The 23090-nt window shown below is 47.3% G+C and overlaps 5 non-coding genes across 5 annotated transcripts; all 5 read left to right on the top strand.

Annotated features, from left to right (window-relative positions):
* Window positions 1-1757: 1757 nt before the first annotated feature.
* On the top strand, window positions 1758-1831 carry TRNAL-CAA (transfer RNA leucine (anticodon CAA)). The gene has a single exon. It is a non-coding gene; the product is annotated as a tRNA-Leu (tRNA).
* Window positions 1832-2692: 861 nt separating this feature from the next.
* Window positions 2693-2766, top strand: TRNAL-CAA (transfer RNA leucine (anticodon CAA)). Its single transcript has one exon. It is a non-coding gene; the product is annotated as a tRNA-Leu (tRNA).
* A 9772-nt stretch (window positions 2767-12538) lies between these two features.
* On the top strand, window positions 12539-12612 carry TRNAL-CAA (transfer RNA leucine (anticodon CAA)). The gene has a single exon. It is a non-coding gene; the product is annotated as a tRNA-Leu (tRNA).
* Window positions 12613-15359: 2747 nt separating this feature from the next.
* On the top strand, window positions 15360-15433 carry TRNAL-CAA (transfer RNA leucine (anticodon CAA)). Its single transcript has one exon. It is a non-coding gene; the product is annotated as a tRNA-Leu (tRNA).
* A 6488-nt stretch (window positions 15434-21921) lies between these two features.
* TRNAL-CAA (transfer RNA leucine (anticodon CAA)) lies at window positions 21922-21995 on the top strand. The gene has a single exon. It is a non-coding gene; the product is annotated as a tRNA-Leu (tRNA).
* The last annotated feature ends 1095 nt before the right edge of the window (window positions 21996-23090 follow it).

Below are 23090 nucleotides of genomic sequence, written 5' to 3' on the forward strand. Positions count from 1 at the left end.
GCATTAGAAAATTAGAAAAAATAGAAAACATTCCTCTATGCATCTTGGTTTCGTTGACGGTTGGCTTCCTTAATATGTTTGTCAAACGAGCCCCTCATTTCATTTGCCTTGTCTGCTAATAGTGTAACGGGGGTCTCGGTTCTGGCAGTCTTGATGCCATAGGTAGCATAAGAGGGCTCTCGCACAGTTTCCGCCCTCACCGTTAGATGAAGTTCTACGTCAGACTTGCGGTATTACAGGACGTGCTACGTCCACCGCTATGGACGAGAGTGGCGCTGGTGAACACTCTCAAGGTTCGCTTACACGCAAATCATAACTACACACGAAAGCAGCAGAATGGACAGCCGTCGCCGTAGCTCAGTTGGTAAGAGCACCGGACGCGATATTTGGAGGTCGTAGGTTCGGATCCCACCGGCGGCATGGTTGTTTTTTCTGCTGGTTGATAAGTAATTTTCTTTAAACCAATTGATTGGCATTAGAAATTTTAAAAAAATAGAAAATATTACCCCATGCACCTTGGTTTCGGTGACTGTTCGCTTCCTTAATATGTTTGTCAACCGAGCCACTCATTTCATTTGCCTTGTCTGCTAATAGTGTAACGGGGGTCTCGGTTCTGGCAGTCTTGATGCCATAGGTAGCATAAGAGGGCTCTCGCACAGTTTCCGCCCTCACCGTTAGATGAAGTTCTACGTCAGACTTGCGGTATTACAGGACGTACTACGTCCACCGCTATGGACGAAGGTGGCGCTGGTGAAAACTATCAAGGTTCGCTTACATGCAAAACATAACTACACACGAAAGCAGCAGATCGGACAGCCGTCACCGAAGCTCAGTTGGTGAGAGCACCGGACGCGATATATGGAGGCCGTGGGTTCGGATCCCACCGGCGGCATGGTTGTTTTTTCTGCTCGTTTATAAGTAATTTTCTTTAAACCAATTGATTGGCTTTAGAAATGAAAAAAAGAAAGCATTCCCCTATGCACTTTGGTTTCGGTGACTGTTGGCTTACTTAATATGTTTGTCAAACCAGCCCCTCATTTCATTTGCCTTGTCTGCTAATAGCTTAACGGGGGTCTCATTTCTGCCAGTTTTGGTGCTATAGGTAGTATAACAGCGCTCTCGCAGTTTCCGCCCTCGCCGTTAGATGACGTTCTAAATCACACTTGCGGCATTACAGGACGTGCTACGTCCACCACTATGGACGAGCGTTGCGCTGTTGAACACTCTAGAGGTTCGCTTACACGCAAAACATAAATACCCATGAAAGCAGCAGATTAGACAGCCGTCGCCATAGCTCAGTTGGTGAGAGCACCGGACGCGATATTCGGAGGTCGTGGGTTCGGATCCCACCGGCGGCTTGGTTGCTTTTCTCTGCTCGTTTATAAGTAATTTTCTTTAAACCAATTGATTGGCATTAGTAATTAAAAAAAATAGATAAGATTCCCCTATGCACCTTGGTTTCGGTGACTGTTGGCTTGCTTAAAATGTTTGTCAAACGAGCCCCTCATTTCATTTGCCTTGTATGCTAATAACATAACGAGGGTCTCGGTTCTGGCAGTCTTGATGCCATAGGTAGCATAAGAGGGCTCTCGCACAGTTTCCGCCCTCGCCATTAGATGACGTTCTACGTCACACTTGCGGTATTACAGGACGTGCTACGTCCACCGCTGAGGACGAGGGTGGCGCTGGTGAACACTCTCAAGGTTCGCTTACACGCCAAAACATAAATACCCACGAAAGCTGTAGATTGGACACCCGTCGCCGTTGCTCAGTTGGTAAGAGCACCGGACGCAACATTCGGAGGTCGTGGGTTCGGATCCCACCGGCGGCATTGTTGTTTTTTCTGCTCGTTTATAAGTAATTTTCTTTAAACCAATTGATCGGCATTAGAAATTTAAAAAAATAGAAAACGTTCCCCTATGCATCTTGGTTTCGGTGTGTGTTGGCTTCCTTATTATGTTAGTCAAACGAGCCCCTCATTTCATTTGCCTTGTCTGCTTATAGCGTAACGGGGGTCTCGGTTCTGGCAGTCTTGATGCTATATGTAGCATAAGAGGGCTCTCGCACAGTTTCCGCCCTCGCCGTTAGATGAAGTTCCACGTCACACTTGCGGTATTACAGGACGTGCTACGTCCACCGCTCTGGACGAGGGTGGCGCTGCTGAACACTCTCAAGGTTCGCTTACAAGAAAAACATAAAACCCACGAAAGCAGCAGATTGGACAGCTGTTGCCGTAGCTCAGTTGGTAAGAGCAGCGGACGCGATATTCGGAGGTCGAGGGTTCGTACGCCACCGGAGGCATGGTTATTTTTTCTGCTGGTTTATAAGAATTTTCTTTAAACCAATTGATTGGCTTTAGAAATGAAAAAAAGAAAGCATTCCCGTATGCACTTTGGTTTCGGTGACTGTTGGCTTCCTTAATATGTTTGTCAAACCAGCCCCTCATTTCATTTGCCTTGTCTGCTAATAGCTTAACGGGGGTCTCATTTCTGCCAGTCTTGATGCTATAGGTAGTATAACAGCGCTCTCGCAGTTTCCGCCGTCGCCGTTAGATGACGTTCTAAATCACACTTGCGGCATTACAGCACGTGCTACGTCCACCGCTATGGACGAGCGTTGCGCTGTTGAACACTCTAGAGGTTCGCTTACACGCAAAACATAAATACCCACGAAAGCTGTAGATTGGACACCCGTCGCCGTTGCTCAGTTGGTAAGAGCACCGGACGCAACATTCGGAGGTCGTGGGTTCGGATCCCACCGGCGGCATGGTTGCTTTTCTCTGCTCGTTTATAAGTAATTTTCTTTAAACCAATTTATTGGCATTAGTAATTAAAAAAAATAGATAACATTCCCCTATGCACCTAGGTTTCGGTGACTGTTGGCTTCCTTAATATGTTAGTCAAACGAGCCCCTCATTTCATTTGCCTTGTCTGCTAATAGTGTATCGGGGGTCTCGGTTCTGGCAGTCTTGATGCCGTAGGTAGCATAAGAGGGCTCTCGCACAGTTTCCGCCCTCGCCATTAGATGACGTTCTACTTCACACTTGCGGTATTACAGGACGTGCTACGTCCACCGCTATGGACGAGGGTGGCGCTGTTGAACACTCTAGAGGTTCGCTTACACGCAAAACATAAGTACCCACGAAAGCAGCAGATTCGACATCCGTCGCCGTAGCTCAGTTGGTGAGAGCACCGGACGCGATATATGGAGGTCGTGGGTTCGGATCCCACCGGTGGCATGGTTGTTTTTTCTTCTGGTTTATAAGAATTTTCTTTAAACCAATTGATTGGCATTAAAATTAAAAAAAAAGAAAACCTTCCCCTATGCACCTTGGTTTCGGTGACTTGGCTTCCTTAATATGTTTCTCAAACCAGCCCCTCATTTCATTTCCCTTGTCTGCTAATAGCTTAACTGGGGACTCATTTCTGGCAGTCTTGATGCTTTAGCTAGTATAAGAGGGCTCTCGCAGTTTCTGCCCTCGCCGTTAGATGACGTTCTACATCACACTTGCGGTATTACAGGACGTGCTACGTCCACCGCTATGGACGAGGGTGGCGCTGGTGAAAACTCTCAAGGTTCGCTTACACGCAAATCATAACTACACACGAAAGCAGCAGAATGGACAGCCGTCGCCGTAGCTCAGTTGGTAAGAGCACCGGACGCGATATTTGGAGGTCGTAGGTTCGGATCCCACCGGCGGCACGGTTGTTTTTTCTGCTGGTTGATAAGTAATTTTCTTTAAACGCATTGATTGACATTAGTAATTAAAAAAAAGAAAACATTCCCCTATGCACCTTGGTTTCGGTGACTTGGCTTCCTTAATATGTTTGTCAAACCAGCCCCTGATTTCATTTTCCTTGTCTGCTAATAGCTTAACTGGGGTCTCGGTTCTGGCAGTCTTGATGCCATAGATATCATAAGAGGGCTCTCGCAGTTTCTGCCCTCGCCGTTAGATGACGTTCTACGTCACACTTGCGGTATTACAGGACGTACTACGTCCACCGCTATGGACGAAGGTGGCGCTGGTGAAAACTCTCAAGGTTCGCTTACATGCAAAACATAACTACACACGAAAGTAGCAGATCGGACAGCCGTCACCGAAGCTCAGTTGGTGAGAGCACCGGACGCGATATATGGAGGCCGTGGGTTCGGATCCCACCGGCGGCATGGTTGTTTTTTCTGCTCGTTTATAAGTAATTTTCTTCAAACCAATTGATTGGCTTTAGAAATGAAAAAAAGAAAGCATTCCCCTATGCACTTTGGTTTCGGTGACTGTTGGCTTCCTTAATATGTTTGTCAAACCAGCCCCTCATTTCATTTGCCTTGTCTGCTAATAGCTTAACGGGGGTCTCATTTCTGCCAGTTTTGATGCTATAGGTAGTATAACAGCGCTCTCGCAGTTTCCGCCCTCGCCGTTAGATGACGTTCTAAATCACACTTGCGGCATTACAGGGCGTGCTACGTCCACCGCTATGGACGAGCGTTGCGCTGTTGAACACTCTAGAGGTTCGCTTACACGCAAAACATAAATACCCATGAAAGCAGCAGATTAGACAGCAGCCGCCGTAGCTCAGTTGGTGAGAGCACCGGACGCGATATTCGGAGGTCGTGGATTCGGATCCCACCGGCGGCATGGTTGCTTTTCGCTGCTCGTTTATAAGTAATGTTCTTTAAACCAATTTATTGGCATTAGTAATTAAAAAAACTAGATAACATTCCCCTACGCACCTAGGTTTCGGTGACTGTTGGCTTCCTTAATATGTTTGTCAAACGAGCCCCTCATTTCATTTGCCTTGTCTGCTAATAGTGTAACGGAGGTCTCGGTTCTGGCAGTCTTGATGCCATAGGTAGCATAAGAGGGCTCTCGCTCAGTTTCCGCCCTCGCCATTAGATGACGTTCTACGTCACACTTGCGGTATTACAGGACGTGTTACGTCCACCGCTATGGACGAGGGTGGCGCTGGTGAACACTCTCAAGGTTCGCTTACACGCGAAACATAAATACCCACGAAAGCAGCAGATTGGACAGCCGTCGCCGTAGCTCAGTTGGTAAGAGCACCGGACGCGATATTCGGAGGTCGTGGGTTCGGATCCCACCGGCGGCATGGTTGTTTTTTCTGCTCGTTTATAAGTAATTTTCTTTAAACCAATTGAGTGGCATAAGAAATTTAAAAAAAATAGAAAATATTACCCTATGCACCTTGGTTTCGGTGACTGTTCGCTTTCTTAATATGTTTGTCAACCGAGCCCCTCATTTCATTTGCCTTGTCTGCTAATAGTGTAACGGGGGTCTCGGTTCTGGCAGTCTTGATGCCATAGGTAGCATAAGAGGGCTCTCGCACAGTTTCTGCCCTCGCCGTTAGATGACGTTCTACATCACACTTGCGGTATTACAGGACGTGCTACGTCCACCGCTATGGACGAGGGTGGCGCTGGTGAACACTCTCGAGGATCGCTTACACGCAAATCATAACTACACACGAAAGCAGCAGATTGGACAGCCGTCGCCGTAGCTCAGTTGGTGAGAGCACCGGACGCGATAAATGGAGGTCGTAGGTTCGGATCCCACCGGCGGCATGGTTGTTTTTTCTGCTGGTTGATAAGTAATTTTCTTTAAACGAATTGATTGACATTAGTAATTAAAAAAAAGAAAACATTCCCCTATGCACCTTGGTTTCGGTGACTTGGCTTCCTTAATATGTTTGTCAAACCAGCCCCTCATTTCATTTCCCTTGTCTGCTAATAGCTTAACGGGGGTCTCATTTCTGGCAGTCTTGATGCTATAGATATCATAAGAGGGCTCTCGCAGTTTCTGCCCTCGCCGTTAGATGACGTTCTACGTCACACTTGCGGTATTACAGGACGTGCTACTTCCACCGCTATGGACGAGGGTGGCGCTGGTGAACACTCTCATGGTTAGCTTACACGCAAAACATAAATACCCACGAAAGCACCAGATTCGACAGCCGTTACCGTAGCTCAGTTGGTAAGAGCAGCGGACGCGATATTCGGAGGTCGAGGGTTCGGATGCCACCGGCGGCATGGTCGTTTTTTCTGCTGGTTTATATGAATTTTCTTTAAACCAATTGATTGGCATTAGAAATTAAAAACAATAGATAACATTCTCATATGCACTTTGGTTTCGGGGACTGTTGGCTTCCTTAATATGTTTGTCAAACGAGCCACTCATTTCATTTTCCTTGTCTGCTAATAGTGTAACGGGGGTCTAGGTTCTGGGAGTCTTGATGCCATAGGTAGCATAAGAGGGCTCTCGCACAGTTTCCGCCCTCACCGTTAGATGAAGTTCTACGTCACACGTGCGGTATTACAGGACGAGCTACGTCCACCGCTATGGACGAGAGTGGCGCTGGTGAACACTCTCAAGGTTCGCTTACACGCAAAACGTAAATACCCACGAAAGCAGCAGATTAGACAGCCGTCGCCGTAGCTCAGTTGCTGAGAGCACCGGACGCGATATATAGAGGTCGTGGGTTCGGATCCCACAGGTGGCATGGTTGTTTTTTCTTCTGGTTTATAAGAATTTTCTTTAAACCAATTGATTGGCATTAAAATTAAAAAAAGAAAACATTCCCCTATGCACCTTGGTTTCGGTGACTTGGCTTCCTTAATATGTTTGTGAAACCAGCCCCTGATATCATTTTCCTTGTCTGCTAATAGCTTAACTGGGGTCTCGGTTCTGGCAGTCTTGATGCCCTAGGTAGCATAAGAGGGCTCTCGCACAGTTTCCGCCCTCACCGTTAGATGAAGTTCTACGTCACACTTGCGGTATTACAGGACGTACTACGTCCTCCGCTATGAACGAAGGTGGCGCTGGTGAAAACTCTCAAGGTTCGCTTACATGCAAAACATAACTACACACGAAAGCAGCAGATCGGACAGCCGTCTACGAAGCTCAGTTGGTGAGAGCACCGGACGCGATATATGGAGGCCGTGGGTTCGGATCCCACCAGCGGCATGGTTGTTTTTTCTGCTCGTTTATAAGTAATTTTCTTTAAACCATTTGTTCGGCATTAGAAATTAAAAAAAATAGAAAACATTACCCTATGCACCTTGGTTTCGGTGACTGTTCGCTTCCTTAATATGTTTGTCAACCGAGCCACTCATTTCATTTGCCTTGTCTGCTAATAGTGTAACGGGGGTCTCGGTTCTGGCAGTCTTGATGCCATAGGTAGCATAAGAGGGCTCTCGCACAGTTTCCGCCCTCACCGTTAGATGAAGTTCTACGTCACACTTGCGGTATTACAGGACGTACTACGTCCACCGCTCTGGACGAGGGTGGCGGTGCTGAACACTCTCAAGGGTCGCTTACACAAAAAACATAAAACCCACGAAAGCAGCAGATTGGACAGCTGTTACCGTAGCTCAGTTGGTAAGAGCAGCGGACACGATATTCGGAGGTCGAGGGTACGTACGCCACCGGAGGCATGGTTATTTTTTCTGCTGGTTTATAAGAATTTTCTTTAGACCAATTGATTGGCAATATAACTAAAAAAAAGAAAACATTCCCCTATGCACCTTGGTTTCGCTGACTGTTGGCTTCCTTAATATGTTTGTCAAACCAGCCCCTCATTTCATTTGCCTTGTCAGCTAATAGCTTAACGGGGGTCTCATTTCTGCCAGTCTTGACACTATAGGTAGAATAACAGCGCTCTCGCAGTTTCCGCCCTCGCCGTTAGATGACGTTCTAAATCACACTTGTGGCATTACAGGACGTGCTACGTCCACCGCTATGGACGAGCGTTGCGCTGTTGAACACTCTCGAGGTTCGGTTACACGCAAAACATAAATACCCATGAAAACAGCAGATTAGACAGCAGCCGCCGTAGCTCAGTTGGTGAGAGCACCGGACGCGATATTCGGAGGTCGTGGATTCGGATCCCACCGGCGGCATGGTTGCTTTTCGCTGCTCGTTTATAAGTAATGTTCTTTAAACCAATTTATTGGCATTAGTAATTAAAAAAACTAGATAACATTCCCCTACGCACCTAGGTTTCGGTGACTGTTGGCTTCCTTAATATGTTTGTCAAACGAGCCCCTCATTTCATTTGCCTTGTCTGCTAATAGTGTAACGGAGGTCTCGGTTCTGGCAGTCTTGATGCCATAGGTAGCATAAGAGGGCTCTCGCTCAGTTTCCGCCCTCGCCATTAGATGACGTTCTACGTCACACTTGCGGTATTACAGGACGTGTTACGTCCACCGCTATGGACGAGGGTGGCGCTGGTGAACACTCTCAAGGTTCGCTTACACGCGAAACATAAATACCCACGAAAGCAGCAGATTGGACAGCCGTCGCCGTAGCTCAGTTGGTAAGAGCACCGGACGCGATATTCGGAGGTCGTGGGTTCGGATCCCACCGGCGGCATGGTTGTTTTTTCTGCTCGTTTATAAGTAATTTTCTTTAAACCAATTGAGTGGCATTAGAAATTAAAAAAAAATAGAAAATATTACCCTATGCACCTTGGTTTCGGTGACTGTTCGCTTTCTTAATATGTTTGTCAACCGAGCCCCTCATTTCATTTGCCTTGTCTGCTAATAGTGTAACGGGGGTCTCGGTTCTGGCAGTCTTGATGCCATAGGTAGCATAAGAGGGCTCTCGCACAGTTTCCGCCCTCACCGTTAGATGAAGTTCTACGTCACACTTGCGGTATTACAGGACGTACTACGTCCACCGCTATGGACGAAGGTGGCGCTGGTGAAAACTCTCAAGGTTCGCTTACATGCAAAACATAATTACCCATGAAAGCAGCAGATCGGACAGCCGTCACCGAAACTCAGTTGGTGAGAGCACCGGACGCGATATATGGAGGCCGTGGGTTCGGATCCCACCGGCGGCATTGTTGTTTTTTCTGCTCGTTTATAAGTAATTTTCTTTAAACCAATTGATCGGCATTAGAAATTTAAAAAAATAGAAAACGTTCCCCTATGCATCTTGGTTTCGGTGTCTGTTGGCTTCCTTATTATGTTAGTCAAACGAGCCCCTCATTTCATTTGCCTTGTCTGCTTATAGCGTAACGGGGGTCTCGGTTCTGGCAGTCTTGATGCTATATGTAGCATAAGAGGGCTCTCGCACAGTTTCCGCCCTCGCCGTTAGATGAAGTTCCACGTCACACTTGCGTTATTACAGGACGTGCTACGTCCACCGCTCTGGACGAGGGTGGCGCTGCTGAACACTCTCAAGGTTCGCTTACAAGAAAAACATAAAACCCACGAAAGCAGCAGGTTGGACAGCTGTTGCCGTAGCTCAGTTGGTAAGAGCAGCGGACGCGATATTCGGAGGTCGAGGGTTCGTACGCCACCTGAGGCATGGTTATTTTTTCTGCTGGTTTATAAGAATTTTCTTTAAACCAATTGATTGGCTTTAGAAATGAAAAAAAGAAAGCATTCCCGTATGCACTTTGGTTTCGGTGACTGTTGGCTTCCTTAATATGTTTGTCAAACCAGCCCCTCATTTCATTTGCCTTGTCTGCTAATAGCTTAACGGGGGTCTCATTTCTGCCAGTCTTGATGCTATAGGTAGTATAACAGCGCTCTCGCAGTTCCCGCCGTCGCCGTTAGATGACGTTCTAAATCACACTTGTGGCATTACAGCACGTGCTACGTCCACCGCTATGGACGAGCGTTGCGCTGTTGAACACTCTAGAGGTTCGCTTACACGCAAAACATAAATACCCATGAAAGCAGCAGATTAGACAGCCGTCGCCGTAGCTCAGTTGGTGAGAGCACCGGACGCGATATTCGGAGGTCGTGGGTTCGGATCCCACCGGCGGCATGGTTGCTTTTCTCTGCTCGTTTATAAGTAATTTTCTTTAAACCAATTTATTGGCATTAGTAATTAAAAAAAATAGATAACATTCCCCTATGCACCTAGGTTTCGGTGACTGTTGGCTTCCTTAATATGTTAGTCAAACGAGCCCCTCATTTCATTTGCCTTGTCTGCTAATAGCTTAACGGGGGTCTCGGTTCTGGCAGCCTTGATGCCATAGGTAGCATAAGAGGGCTCTCGCACAGTTTCCGCCCTCGCCATTAGATGACGTTCTACGTCACACTTGCGGTATTACAGGACGTGTTACGTCCACCGCTATGGACGAGGGTGGCGCTGGTGAGCACTCTAGAGGTTCGCTTACACGCAAAACATAAATACCCACGAAAGCAGCAGATTGGACAGCCTTCGCCGTAGCTCAGTTGGTAAGATCACCGGACGCGATATTCGGAGGTCGTGGGTTCGGATCCCACCGGCGGCATGGTTGTTTTTTCTGCTCGTTTATAAGTAATTTTCTTTAAACCAATTGATTGGCTTTAGAAATGAAAAAAAGAAAGCATTCCCCTATGCACTTTGGTTTCGGTGACTGTTGGCTTCCTTAATATGTTTGTCAAACCAGCCCCTCATTTCATTTGCCTTGTCAGCTAATAGCTTAACGGGGGTCTCATTTCTGCCAGTCTTGATGCTATAGGTAGTATAACAGCGCTCTCGCAGTTTCCGCCCTCGCCGTTAGATGACGTTCTAAATCACACTTGCGGCATTACAGGACGTGCTACGTCCACCGCTATGGACGAGCGTTGCGCTGTTGAACACTCTAGAGGTTCGCTTACACGCAAAACATAAATACCCATGAAAGCAGCAGATTAGACAGCCGTCGCCGTAGCTCAGTTGGTGAGAGCACCGGACGCGATATTCGGAGGTCGTGGGTTCGGATCCCACCGGCGGCATGGTTGCTTTTCTCTGCTCGTTTATAAGTAATTTTCTTTAAACCAATTGATTGGCATTAGAAAATTAGAAAAAATAGAAAACATTCCTCTATGCATCTTGGTTTCGTTGACGGTTGGCTTCCTTAATATGTTTGTCAAACGAGCCCCTCATTTCATTTGCCTTGTCTGCTAATAGTGTAACGGGGGTCTCGGTTCTGGCAGTCTTGATGCCATAGGTAGCATAAGAGGGCTCTCGCACAGTTTCCGCCCTCACCGTTAGATGAAGTTCTACGTCAGACTTGCGGTATTACAGGACGTGCTACGTCCACCGCTATGGACGAGAGTGGCGCTGGTGAACACTCTCAAGGTTCGCTTACACGCAAATCATAACTACACACGAAAGCAGCAGAATGGACAGCCGTCGCCGTAGCTCAGTTGGTAAGAGCACCGGACGCGATATTTGGAGGTCGTAGGTTCGGATCCCACCGGCGGCATGGTTGTTTTTTCTGCTGGTTGATAAGTAATTTTCTTTAAACCAATTGATTGGCATTAGAAATTTTAAAAAAATAGAAAATATTACCCCATGCACCTTGGTTTCGGTGACTGTTCGCTTCCTTAATATGTTTGTCAACCGAGCCACTCATTTCATTTGCCTTGTCTGCTAATAGTGTAACGGGGGTCTCGGTTCTGGCAGTCTTGATGCCATAGGTAGCATAAGAGGGCTCTCGCACAGTTTCCGCCCTCACCGTTAGATGAAGTTCTACGTCAGACTTGCGGTATTACAGGACGTACTACGTCCACCGCTATGGACGAAGGTGGCGCTGGTGAAAACTATCAAGGTTCGCTTACATGCAAAACATAACTACACACGAAAGCAGCAGATCGGACAGCCGTCACCGAAGCTCAGTTGGTGAGAGCACCGGACGCGATATATGGAGGCCGTGGGTTCGGATCCCACCGGCGGCATGGTTGTTTTTTCTGCTCGTTTATAAGTAATTTTCTTTAAACCAATTGATTGGCTTTAGAAATGAAAAAAAGAAAGCATTCCCCTATGCACTTTGGTTTCGGTGACTGTTGGCTTCCTTAATATGTTTGTCAAACCAGCCCCTCATTTCATTTGCCTTGTCTGCTAATAGCTTAACGGGGGTCTCATTTCTGCCAGTTTTGGTGCTATAGGTAGTATAACAGCGCTCTCGCAGTTTCCGCCCTCGCCGTTAGATGACGTTCTAAATCACACTTGCGGCATTACAGGACGTGCTACGTCCACCGCTATGAACGAGCGTTGCGCTGTTGAACACTCTAGAGGTTCGCTTACACGCAAAACATAAATACCCATGAAAGCAGCAGATTAGACAGCCGTCGCCATAGCTCAGTTGGTGAGAGCACCGGACGCGATATTCGGAGGTCGTGGGTTCGGATCCCACCGGCGGCTTGGTTGCTTTTCTCTGCTCGTTTATAAGTAATTTTCTTTAAACCAATTGATTGGCATTAGTAATTAAAAAAAATAGATAAGATTCCCCTATGCACCTTGGTTTCGGTGACTGTTGGCTTGCTTAAAATGTTTGTCAAACGAGCCCTTCATTTCATTTGCCTTGTATGCTAATAACATAACGAGGGTCTCGGTTCTGGCAGTCTTGATGCCATAGGTAGCATAAGAGGGCTCTCGCACAGTTTCCGCCCTCGCCATTAGATGACGTTCTACGTCACACTTGCGGTATTACAGGACGTGCTACGTCCACCGCTGAGGACGAGGGTGGCGCTGGTGAACACTCTCAAGGTTCGCTTACACGCCAAAACATAAATACCCACGAAAGCTGTAGATTGGACACCCGTCGCCGTTGCTCAGTTGGTAAGAGCACCGGACGCAACATTCGGAGGTCGTGGGTTCGGATCCCACCGGCGGCATTGTTGTTTTTTCTGCTCGTTTATAAGTAATTTTCTTTAAACCAATTGATCGGCATTAGAAATTTAAAAAAATAGAAAACGTTCCCCTATGCATCTTGGTTTCGGTGTGTGTTGGCTTCCTTATTATGTTAGTCAAACGAGCCCCTCATTTCATTTGCCTTGTCTGCTTATAGCGTAACGGGGGTCTCGGTTCTGGCAGTCTTGATGCTATATGTAGCATAAGAGGGCTCTCGCACAGTTTCCGCCCTCGCCGTTAGATGAAGTTCCACGTCACACTTGCGGTATTACAGGACGTGCTACGTCCACCGCTCTGGACGAGGGTGGCGCTGCTGAACACTCTCAAGGTTCGCTTACACGCAAAACATAAATACCCACGAAAGCAGCAGATTGGACAGCCTTCGCCGTAGCTCAGTTGGTAAGATCACCGGACGCGATATTCGGAGGTCGTGGGTTCGGATCCCACCGGCGGCATGGTTGTTTTTTCTGCTCGTTTATAAGTAATTTTCTTTAAACCAATTGATTGGCTTTAGAAATGAAAAAAAGAAAGCATTCCCCTATGCACTTTGGTTTCGGTGACTGTTGGCTTCCTTAATATGTTTGTCAAACCAGCCCCTCATTTCATTTGCCTTGTCAGCTAATAGCTTAACGGGGGTCTCATTTCTGCCAGTCTTGATGCTATAGGTAGTATAACAGCGCTCTCGCAGTTTCCGCCCTCGCCGTTAGATGACGTTCTAAATCACACTTGCGGCATTACAGGACGTGCTACGTCCACCGCTATGGACGAGCGTTGCGCTGTTGAACACTCTAGAGGTTCGCTTACACGCAAAACATAAATACCCATGAAAGCAGCAGATTAGACAGCCGTCGCAGTAGCTCAGTTGGTGAGAGCACCGGACGCGATATTCGGAGGTCGTGGGTTCGGATCCCACCGGCGGCATGGTTGCTTTTCTCTGCTCGTTTATAAGTAATTTTCTTTAAACCAATTGATTGGCATTAGAAAATTAGAAAAAATAGAAAACATTCCTCTATGCATCTTGGTTTCGTTGACGGTTGGCTTCCTTAATATGTTTGTCAAACGAGCCCCTCATTTCATTTGCCTTGTCTGCTAATAGTGTAACGGGGGTCTCGGTTCTGGCAGTCTTGATGCCATAGGTAGCATAAGAGGGCTCTCGCACAGTTTCCGCCCTCACCGTTAGATGAAGTTCTACGTCAGACTTGCGGTATTACAGGACGTGCTACGTCCACCGCTATGGACGAGAGTGGCGCTGGTGAACACTCTCAAGGTTCGCTTACACGCAAATCATAACTACACACGAAAGCAGCAGAATGGACAGCCGTCGCCGTAGCTCAGTTGGTAAGAGCACCGGACGCGATATTTGGAGGTCGTAGGTTCGGATCCCACCGGCGGCATGGTTGTTTTTTCTGCTGGTTGATAAGTAATTTTCTTTAAACCAATTGATTGGCATTAGAAATTTTAAAAAAATAGAAAATATTACCCCATGCACCTTGGTTTCGGTGACTGTTCGCTTCCTTAATATGTTTGTCAACCGAGCCACTCATTTCATTTGCCTTGTCTGCTAATAGTGTAACGGGGGTCTCGGTTCTGGCAGTCTTGATGCCATAGGTAGCATAAGAGGGCTCTCGCACAGTTTCCGCCCTCACCGTTAGATGAAGTTCTACGTCAGACTTGCGGTATTACAGGACGTACTACGTCCACCGCTATGGACGAAGGTGGCGCTGGTGAAAACTATCAAGGTTCGCTTACATGCAAAACATAACTACACACGAAAGCAGCAGATCGGACAGCCGTCACCGAAGCTCAGTTGGTGAGAGCACCGGACGCGATATATGGAGGCCGTGGGTTCGGATCCCACCGGCGGCATGGTTGTTTTTTCTGCTCGTTTATAAGTAATTTTCTTTAAACCAATTGATTGGCTTTAGAAATGAAAAAAAGAAAGCATTCCCCTATGCACTTTGGTTTCGGTGACTGTTGGCTTCCTTAATATGTTTGTCAAACCAGCCCCTCATTTCATTTGCCTTGTCTGCTAATAGCTTAACGGGGGTCTCATTTCTGCCAGTTTTGGTGCTATAGGTAGTATAACAGCGCTCTCGCAGTTTCCGCCCTCGCCGTTAGATGACGTTCTAAATCACACTTGCGGCATTACAGGACGTGCTACGTCCACCGCTATGGACGAGCGTTGCGCTGTTGAACACTCTAGAGGTTCGCTTACACGCAAAACATAAATACCCATGAAAGCAGCAGATTAGACAGCCGTCGCCATAGCTCAGTTGGTGAGAGCACCGGACGCGATATTCGGAGGTCGTGGGTTCGGATCCCACCGGCGGCTTGGTTGCTTTTCTCTGCTCGTTTATAAGTAATTTTCTTTAAACCAATTGATTGGCATTAGTAATTAAAAAAAATAGATAAGATTCCCCTATGCACCTTGGTTTCGGTGACTGTTGGCTTGCTTAAAATGTTTGTCAAACGAGCCCCTCATTACATTTGCCTTGTATGCTAATAACATAACGAGGGTCTCGGTTCTGGCAGTCTTGATGCCATAGGTAGCATAAGAGGGCTCTCGCACAGTTTCCGCCCTCGCCATTAGATGACGTTCTACGTCACACTTGCGGTATTACAGGACGTGCTACGTCCACCGCTGAGGACGAGGGTGGCGCTGGTGAACACTCTCAAGGTTCGCTTACACGCCAAAACATAAATACCCACGAAAGCTGTAGATTGGACACCCGTCGCCGTTGCTCAGTTGGTAAGAGCACCGGACGCAACATTCGGAGGTCGTGGGTTCGGATCCCACCGGCGGCATTGTTGTTTTTTCTGCTCGTTTATAAGTAATTTTCTTTAAACCAATTGATCGGCATTAGAAATTTAAAAAAATAGAAAACGTTCCCCTATGCATCTTGGTTTCGGTGTGTGTTGGCTTCCTTATTATGTTAGTCAAACGAGCCCCTCATTTCATTTGCCTTGTCTGCTTATAGCGTAACGGAGGTCTCGGTTCTGGCAGTCTTGATGCTATATGTAGCATAAGAGGGCTCTCGCACAGTTTCCGCCCTCGCCGTTAGATGAAGTTCCACGTCACACTTGCGGTATTACAGGACGTGCTACGTCCACCGCTCTGGACGAGGGTGGCGCTGCTGAACACTCTCAAGGTTCGCTTACAAGAAAAACATAAAACCCACGAAAGCAGCAGATTGGACAGCTGTTGCCGTAGCTCAGTTGGTAAGAGCAGCGGACGCGATATTCGGAGGTCGAGGGTTCGTACGCCACCGGAGGCATGGTTATTTTTTCTGCTGGTTTATAAGAATTTTCTTTAAACCAATTGATTGGCTTTAGAAATGAAAAAAAGAAAGCATTCCCGTATGCACTTTGGTTTCGGTGACTGTTGGCTTCCTTAATATGTTTGTCAAACCAGCCCCTCATTTCATTTGCCTTGTCTGCTAATAGCTTAACGGGGGTCTCATTTCTGCCAGTCTTGATGCTATAGGTAGTATAACAGCGCTCTCGCAGTTTCCGCCGTCGCCGTTAGATGACGTTCTAAATCACACTTGCGGCATTACAGCACGTGCTACGTCCACCGCTATGGACGAGCGTTGCGCTGTTGAACACTCTAGAGGTTCGCTTACACGCAAAACATAAATACCCATGAAAGCAGCAGATTAGACAGCCGTCGCCGTAGCTCAGTTGGTGAGAGCACCGGACGCGATATTCGGAGGTCGTGGGTTCGGATCCCACCGGCGGCATGGTTGCTTTTCTCTGCTCGTTTATAAGTAATTTTCTTTAAACCAATTTATTGGCATTAGTAATTAAAAAAAATAGATAACATTCCCCTATGCACCTAGGTTTCGGTGACTGTTGGCTTCCTTAATATGTTAGTCAAACGAGCCCCTCATTTCATTTGCCTTGTCTGCTAATAGTGTATCGGGGGTCTCGGTTCTGGCAGTCTTGATGCCGTAGGTAGCATAAGAGGGCTCTCGCACAGTTTCCGCCCTCGCCATTAGATGACGTTCTACTTCACACTTGCGGTATTACAGGACGTGCTACGTCCACCGCTATGGACGAGGGTGGCGCTGTTGAACACTCTAGAGGTTCGCTTACACGCAAAACATAAGTACCCACGAAAGCAGCAGATTCGACATCCGTCGCCGTAGCTCAGTTGGTGAGAGCACCGGACGCGATATATGGAGGTCGTGGGTTCGGATCCCACCGGTGGCATGGTTGTTTTTTCTTCTGGTTTATAAGAATTTTCTTTAAACCAATTGATTGGCATTAAAATTAAAAAAAAAGAAAACCTTCCCCTATGCACCTTGGTTTCGGTGACTTGGCTTCCTTAATATGTTTCTCAAACCAGCCCCTCATTTCATTTCCCTTGTCTGCTAATAGCTTAACTGGGGACTCATTTCTGGCAGTCTTGATGCTTTAGCTAGTATAAGAGGGCTCTCGCAGTTTCTGCCCTCGCCGTTAGATGACGTTCTACATCACACTTGCGGTATTACAGGACGTGCTACGTCCGCCGCTATGGACGAGGGTGGCGCTGGTGAAAACTCTCAAGGTTCGCTTACACGCAAATCATAACTACACACGAAAGCAGCAGAATGGACAGCCGTCGCCGTAGCTCAGTTGGTAAGAGCACCGGACGCGATATTTGGAGGTCGTAGGTTCGGATCCCACCGGCGGCATGGTTGTTTTTTCTGCTGGTTGATAAGTAATTTTCTTTAAACGCATTGATTGACATTAGTAATTAAAAAAAAAGAAAACATTCCCCTATGCACCTTGGTTTCGGTGACTTGGCTTCCTTAATATGTTTGTCAAACCAGCCCCTGATTTCATTTTCCTTGTCTGCTAATAGCTTAACTGGGGTCTCGGTTCTGGCAGTCTTGATGCCATAGATATCATAAGAGGGCTCTCGCAGTTTCTGCCCTCGCCGTTAGATGACGTTCTACGTCACACTTGCGGTATTACAGGACGTACTACGTCCACCGCTATGGACGAAGGTGGCGCTGGTGAAAACTCTCAAGGTTCGCTTACATGCAAAACATAACTACACACGAAAGTAGCAGATCGGACAGCCGTCACCGAAGCTCAGTTGGTGAGAGCACCGGACGCGATATATGGAGGCCGTGGGTTCGGATCCCACCGGCGGCATGGTTGTTTTTTCTGCTCGTTTATAAGTAATTTTCTTCAAACCAATTGATTGGCTTTAGAAATGAAAAAAAGAAAGCATTCCCCTACGCACTTTGGTTTCGGTGACTGCTGGCTTCCTTAATATGTTTGTCAAACCAGCCCCTCATTTCATTTGCCTTGTCTGCTAATAGCTTAACGGGGGTCTCATTTCTGCCAGTTTTGATGCTATAGGTAGTATAACAGCGCTCTCGCAGTTTCCGCCCTCGCCGTTAGATGACGTTCTAAATCACACTTGCGGCATTACAGGGCGTGCTACGTCCACCGCTATGGACGAGCGTTGCGCTGTTGAACACTCTAGAGGTTCGCTTACACGCAAAACATAAATACCCATGAAAGCAGCAGATTAGACAGCAGCCGCCGTAGCTCAGTTGGTGAGAGCACCGGACGCGATATTCGGAGGTCGTGGATTCGGATCCCACCGGCGGCATGGTTGCTTTTCGCTGCTCGTTTATAAGTAATGTTCTTTAAACCAATTTATTGGCATTAGTAATTAAAAAAACTAGATAACATTCCCCTACGCACCTAGGTTTCGGTGACTGTTGGCTTCCTTAATATGTTTGTCAAACGAGCCCCTCATTTCATTTGCCTTGTCTGCTAATAGTGTAACGGAGGTCTCGGTTCTGGCAGTCTTGATGCCATAGGTAGCATAAGAGGGCTCTCGCTCAGTTTCCGCCCTCACCATTAGATGACGTTCTACGTCACACTTGCGGTATTACAGGACGTGTTACGTCCACCGCTATGGACGAGGGTGGCGCTGGTGAACACTCTCAAGGTTCGCTTACACGCGAAACATAAATACCCACGAAAGCAGCAGATTGGACAGCCGTCGCCGTAGCTCAGTTGGTAAGAGCACCGGACGCGATATTCGGAGGTCGTGGGTTCGGATCCCACCGGCGGCATGGTTGTTTTTTCTGCTCGTTTATAAGTAATTTTCTTTAAACCAATTGAGTGGCATAAGAAATTTAAAAAAAATAGAAAATATTACCCTATGCACCTTGGTTTCGGTGACTGTTCGCTTTCTTAATATGTTTGTCAACCGAGCCCCTCATTTCATTTGCCTTGTCTGCTAATAGTGTAACGGGGGTCTCGGTTCTGGCAGTCTTGATGCCATAGGTAGCATAAGAGGGCTCTCGCACAGTTTCCGCCCTCACCGTTAGATGAAGTTCTATGTCACACTTGCGGTATTACAGGACGTACTACGTCCACCGCTATGGACGAAGGTGGCGCTGGTGAAAACTCTCAAGGTTCGCTTACATGCAAAACATAACTACACACGAAAGCAGCAGATCGGACAGCCGTCACCGAAACTCAGTTGGTGAGAGCACCGGACGCGATATATGGAGGCCGTGGGTTCGGATCCCACCGGCGGCATTGTTGTTTTTTCTGCTCGTTTATAAGTAATTTTCTTTAAACCAATTGATCGGCATTAGAAATTTAAAAAAATAGAAAACGTTCCCCTATGCATCTTGGTTTCGGTGTCTGTTGGCTTCCTTATTATGTTAGTCAAACGAGCCCCTCATTTCATTTGCCTTGCCTGCTTATAGCGTAACGGGGGTCTCGGTTCTGGCAGTCTTGATGCTATATGTAGCATAAGAGGGCTCTCGCACAGTTTCCGCCCTCGCCGTTAGATGAAGTTCCACGTCACACTTGCGTTATTACAGGACGTGCTACGTCCACCGCTCTGGACGAGGGTGGCGCTGCTGAACACTCTCAAGGTTCGCTTACAAGAAAAACATAAAACCCACGAAAGCAGCAGGTTGGACAGCTGTTGCCGTAGCTCAGTTTGTAAGAGCAGCGGACGCGATATTCGGAGGTCGAGGGTTCGTACGCCACCTGAGGCATGGTTATTTTTTCTGCTGGTTTATAAGAATTTTCTTTAAACCAATTGATTGGCTTTAGAAATGAAAAAAAGAAAGCATTCCCGTATGCACTTTGGTTTCGGTGACTGTTGGCTTCCTTAATATGTTTGTCAAACCAGCCCCTCATTTCATTTGCCTTGCCTGCTTATAGCGTAACGGGGGTCTCGGTTCTGGCAGCCTTGATGCCATAGGTAGCATAAGAGGGCTCTCGCACAGTTTCCGCCCTCGCCATTAGATGACGTTCTACGTCACACTTGCGGTATTACAGGACGTGTTACGTCCACCGCTATGGACGAGGGTGGCGCTGGTGAACACTCTAGAGGTTCGCTTACACGCAAAACATAAATACCCACGAAAGCAGCAGATTGGACAGCCTTCGCCGTAGCTCAGTTGGTAAGATCACCGGACGCGATATTCGGAGGTCGTGGGTTCGGATCCCACCGGCGGCATGGTTGTTTTTTCTGCTCGTTTATAAGTAATTTTCTTTAAACCAATTGATTGGCTTTAGAAATGAAAAAAAGAAAGCATTCCCCTATGCACTTTGGTTTCGGTGACTGTTGGCTTCCTTAATATGTTTGTCAAACCAGCCCCTCATTTCATTTGCCTTGTCAGCTAATAGCTTAACGGGGGTCTCATTTCTGCCAGTCTTGATGCTATAGGTAGTATAACAGCGCTCTCGCAGTTTCCGCCCTCGCCGTTAGATGACGTTCTAAATCACACTTGCGGCATTACAGGACGTGCTACGTCCACCGCTATGGACGAGCGTTGCGCTGTTGAACACTCTAGAGGTTCGCTTACACGCAAAACATAAATACCCATGAAAGCAGCAGATTAGACAGCCGTCGCCGTAGCTCAGTTGGTGAGAGCACCGGACGCGATATTCGGAGGTCGTGGGTTCGGATCCCACCGGCGGCATGGTTGTTTTTTCTGCTGGTTGATAAGTAATTTTCTTTAAACCAATTGATTGGCATTAGAAATTAAAAAAAAATAGAAAATATTACCCCATGCACCTTGGTTTCGGTGACTGTTCGCTTCCTTAATATGTTTGTCAACCGAGCCACTCATTTCATTTGCCTTGTCTGCTAATAGTGTAACGGGGGTCTCGGTTCTGGCAGTCTTGATGCCATAGGTAGCATAAGAGGGCTCTCGCACAGTTTCCGCCCTCACCGTTAGATGAAGTTCTACGTCACACTTGCGGTATTACAGGACGTACTACGTCCACCGCTATGGACGAAGGTGGCGCTGGTGAAAACTATCAAGGTTCGCTTACATGCAAAACATAACTACACACGAAAGCAGCAGATCGGACAGCCGTCACCGAAGCTCAGTTGGTGAGAGCACCGGACGCGATATATGGAGGCCGTGGGTTCGGATCCCACCGGCGGCATGGTTGTTTTTTCTGCTCGTTTATAAGTAATTTTCTTTAAACCAATTGATTGGCTTTAGAAATGAAAAAAAGAAAGCATTCCCCTATGCACTTTGGTTTCGGTGACTGTTGGCTTCCTTAATATGTTTGTCAAACCAGCCCCACATTTCATTTGCCTTGTCTGCTAATAGCTTAACGGGGGTCTCATTTCTGCCAGTTTTGGTGCTATAGGTAGTATAACAGCGCTCTCGCAGTTTCCGCCCTCGCCGTTAGATGACGTTCTAAATCACACTTGCGGCATTACAGGACGTGCTACGTCCACCGCTATGGTCGAGCGTTGCGCTGTTGAACACTCTAGAGGTTCGCTTACACGCAAAACATAAATACCCATGAAAGCAGCAGATTAGACAGCCGTCGCCATAGCTCAGTTGGTGAGAGCACCGGACGCGATATTCGGAGGTCGTGGGTTCGGATCCCACCGGCGGCTTGGTTGCTTTTCTCTGCTCGTTTATAAGTAATTTTCTTTAAACCAATTGATTGGCATTAGTAATTAAAAAAAAATAGATAAGATTCCCCTATGCACCTTGGTTTCGGTGACTGTTGGCTTGCTTAAAATGTTTGTCAAACGAGCCCCTCATTTCATTTGCCTTGTATGCTAATAACATAACGAGGGTCTCGGTTCTGGCAGTCTTGATGCCATAGGTAGCATAAGAGGGCTCTCGCACAGTTTCCGCCCTCGCCATTAGATGACGTTCTACGTCACACTTGCGGTATTACAGGACGTGCTACGTCCACCGCTGAGGACGAGGGTGGCGCTGGTGAACACTCTCAAGGTTCGCTTACACGCCAAAACATAAATACCCACGAAAGCTGTAGATTGGACACCCGTCGCCGTTGCTCAGTTGGTAAGAGCACCGGACGCAACATTCGGAGGTCGTGGGTTCGGATCCCACCGGCGGCATTGTTGTTTTTTCTGCTCGTTTATAAGTAATTTTCTTTAAACCAATTGATCGGCATTAGAAATTTAAAAAAATAGAAAACGTTCCCCTATGCATCTTGGTTTCGGTGTGTGTTGGCTTCCTTATTATGTTAGTCAAACGAGCCCCTCATTTCATTTGCCTTGTCTGCTTATAGCGTAACGGGGGTCTCGGTTCTGGCAGTCTTGATGCTATATGTAGCATAAGAGGGCTCTCGCACAGTTTCCACCCTCGCCGTTAGATGAAGTTCCACGTCACACTTGCGGTATTACAGGACGTGCTACGTCCACCGCTCTGGACGAGGGTGGCGCTGCTGAACACTCTCAAGGTTCGCTTACAAGAAAAACATAAAACCCACGAAAGCAGCAGATTGGACAGCTGTTGCCGTAGCTCAGTTGGTAAGAGCAGCGGACGCGATATTCGGAGGTCGAGGGTTCGTACGCCACCGGAGGCATGGTTATTTTTTCTGCTGGTTTATAAGAATTTTCTTTAAACCAATTGATTGGCTTTAGAAATGAAAAAAAGAAAGCATTCCCGTATGCACTTTGGTTTCGGTGACTGTTGGCTTCCTTAATATGTTTGTCAAACCAGCCCCTCATTTCATTTGCCTTGTCTGCTAATAGCTTAACGGGGGTCTCATTTCTGCCAGTCTTGATGCTATAGGTAGTATAACAGCGCTCTCGCAGTTTCCGCCGTCGCCGTTAGATGACGTTCTAAATCACACTTGCGGCATTACAGCACGTGCTACGTCCACCGCTATGGACGAGCGTTGCGCTGTTGAACACTCTAGAGGTTCGCTTACACGCAAAACATAAATACCCATGAAAGCAGCAGATTAGACAGCCGTCGCCGTAGCTCAGTTGGTGAGAGCACCGGACGCGATATTCGGAGGTCGTGGGTTCGGATCCCACCGGCGGCATGGTTGCTTTTCTCTGCTCGTTTATAAGTAATTTTCTTTAAACCAATTTATTGGCATTAGTAATTAAAAAAATAGATAACATTCCCCTATGCACCTAGGTTTCGGTGACTGTTGGCTTCCTTAATATGTTAGTCAAACGAGCCCCTCATTTCATTTGCCT

The sequence above is a fragment of the Amblyomma americanum genome, chromosome 1 (assembly GCF_052857255.1).
Source record: "Amblyomma americanum isolate KBUSLIRL-KWMA chromosome 1, ASM5285725v1, whole genome shotgun sequence".
NCBI lineage: Eukaryota > Metazoa > Arthropoda > Arachnida > Ixodida > Ixodidae > Amblyomma > Amblyomma americanum.